General features: G+C 61.6%; 1 pseudogene across 1 annotated transcript; it reads left to right on the top strand.

The window, feature by feature from the left end:
• The first annotated feature begins 145 nt into the window (after positions 1-145).
• LOC144723918 (putative glutamine amidotransferase-like class 1 domain-containing protein 3B, mitochondrial pseudogene) lies at positions 146-2,287 on the top strand (annotated as a pseudogene). Its single transcript, XR_013586416.1, has 3 exons — positions 146-179; positions 1,068-1,275; positions 1,604-2,287. The product of XR_013586416.1 is annotated as a putative glutamine amidotransferase-like class 1 domain-containing protein 3B, mitochondrial pseudogene (transcript).
• The last annotated feature ends 466 nt before the right edge of the window (positions 2,288-2,753 follow it).

Below are 2,753 nucleotides of genomic sequence, written 5' to 3'. Positions count from 1 at the left end.
TCTCTCCTCTCGACCTGCTCGTAGCTACAGCGGCACTTGCGCTACACGCACCTGATGATTGCTGAACAAGTCCCAGTTTGCGGAGCGCGTTCATTCACGTTAACATAGAGACGACGTTTCGGGTATGGGCGCCTCAATTAATGGCATGCACATCGCACCGAAGATCGAAGAAGAATACTGTTAGGTTTTTTCAGTAAAGTCACGTAGGTAAAAAAATAAAATTTAAAGTTAATAAAAGTAATGGAAACAAAATAAAATAATAAATCACGACGTTTCGGAGGGCAACACAAGTCTCCGTCATCAGGTGGGGACCGTCACAGCTACCCCCCCCCCCTCATTACCCCTCCTCTCATACCCCCCCCCCGCCCCCCCCCTCTCATACCCCCCCCCCTCATACCCCCCCCTCTCATATTCCCCCTCTCATACCCCCCCTCTCATACCCCCCCTCTCATACCCCCCCCTCTCATACCCCCCCTCTCATACCCCCCCCTCTCTCATACCCCCCCCTCTCATACCCCCCCCTCTCATACCCCCCCCCTCTCATACCCCCCCCTCTCATACCCCCCCTCTCTCAACCCCCCCCCTCTCATACCCCCCCCTCTCATACCCCCCCCTCTCATACCCCCCCCTCTCATACCCCCCCTCTCATACCCCCCCTCTCTCATACCCCCCCCTCTCATACCCCCCCCTCTCATACCCCCCCTCTTCTCATAACCCCTCCCCCTCTCATACCCCCCCTCCTCATACCCCCCCCTCTCATACCCCCCCCTCTCATACCCCCCCCCCCCCTCTCATACCCCCCCCCTCTCATACCCCCCCTCTCATACCCCCCTCCCTCTCATACCCCCCCTCTCTCATACCCCCCCTCTCTCATACCCCCCCCCTCTCATACCCCCCCCCTCTCATACCCCCCCCCTCTCATACCCCCCCCCCCTTTCATTACCCCCCCCCTCTCATACCCCCCCCCTCCTCATACCCCCCCTCTCATACCCCCCCCCCTCTCATACCCCCCCTCTCATACCCCCCCCCCTCTCATACCCCCCCTCTCTCATACCCCCCCTCTCCAGGTGGGTTCGGCGTGGCCAAGAACTTGAGCTCGTGGGCCTCCGAGGGGCGCGAGCTGCTCCGCTGCTGCCGGGCGTGGAGGCGGCGCTGCGCGCCTTCAGGGAGGCGGACAAACCCGTGGCGCTGTGCTGCATCGCCCCCCGTGCTCGCCGCGAGGCTCTTCCCGGGATGCGAGCTCACGGTCGGGGGCGACAGCGAGCAGGGGGGCAGGTGAGAGGGGCGGGGCGCGGGGGGGAGTGGGGGGGTGGAGAGTACAGGGGACAGGTGAGGGGGAGATGAGAGGGGCGGAGTGTGGGGGGGAAGGAAGGGATGGAGGTGGGGGTGAGAGGGGCTGGTGCAGCTGAGGAGGGTATTGTGATAGCAACGGCTTTGGAGCGGCATTCACCCAGCAGTGGATAGACCATAGATGAAACACTCGCACCTACTCCTATATAAGTCTATGTGAACAAACATGTGCCAGTAGACGTGTACACACACACATGTATACACACGCTGTCCCCCCGTCTCACCGCGTCTCCCCACCCCCGCGTGCGCCCAGGTTCCCCTACGCGGGCACGGCCGCCGCCATCCGCGAGCTGGGCTGCACGCACGTGTGCACGGACGTGGGCGAGGCACACGTGGACGCCAAGCTGAAGATCGTGACCACGAGCGCCTTCATGTGCGCCACGGCGCCCATCCACCACGTGCACGACCGGCGTCGGCGTCATGGTGCGGGAGATGCTCAAGCTCGCGTGAGCGGGCGGGGGGAGGGAGGAGGGGGGGGCGGGGGGAGGGGGGGGGGATGGGGGAGGGGGGCGCTGGTGACCAACACCCCCCCCCCCCCCCAATTCTCTCTTCCGCTGACCCATACCCCGTCTCGTCCGCTGACCCAGATCGCCTCTCCATCCTACATGCGTGTTATGCGAACACATATGTGGGATGGACAGCAACAGGAAAATGTAAAGTGTGTTTGTTGTTGTTGATGTTGTTCGGGAAAAACGCAAGGAATCGGAAAAAGAGGAAGACCTCGCAGGCATGGCTTGACGACGACGACATCAGAGATTGGTGCCAGAGTGTCACACCACGTGAGCGTCTCGTCCAGTCGACACCGACGGCCTAGATGCCCATGGATCGTGATGATGATGGTGATGATGATGATGAACCTGGGTCAAAGGCTGTGTTTAGTGTTGCTGTTGTTGCGGTCTGCGTCTTTGCTTCTCGTGAATAAATTTGTTGCGCCGCACCGAAGGTCGTAACCGTGTTGTCTGTGTGTGCGCGTCTCCTCGCTGTGTGGCGATCGCGTCACTTGACACGCATTTCCGTACGAGTCGCGAGACGCGTCTTGTCGCGCCTCCCCCACCACTGACGGCACTGCAGGGACGGATTTTCGAGAGCACGACGGCCACGCCGTGGCAGGAGCGGTAGTGTCCACCATAAAATAGCGGCGGAACCCAGATCCTCTGTCTCACCCGCCACCACCACCACGGGGGAGACGGAGCGATGCAATCATCTCATGGATCGTTCTGTCGCGAGACTGTGGGGGCATGGGGGCGGCTCGGAGGAGCCTTCATCCCATCAGTGAGCAGGTCATCGTCGATGGTGTCACGTTGTTCACTCGTACATCGAGTGAGCTGGCGGGCGTCCTGTCAGGGCTGTTCATCGGGTTGCCATCCCGTGACCAGTCTCGTCCCTTGGCACTGATCTGGGCG

The sequence above is a fragment of the Lampetra planeri genome, chromosome 19 (assembly GCF_965212315.1).
Source record: "Lampetra planeri chromosome 19, kcLamPlan1.2.h2, whole genome shotgun sequence".
Lineage (NCBI taxonomy): Eukaryota > Metazoa > Chordata > Hyperoartia > Petromyzontiformes > Petromyzontidae > Lampetra > Lampetra planeri.
Note: the sequence above shows the minus strand (reverse complement) of the source record. Positions and strands in the feature narration are given on the sequence as shown.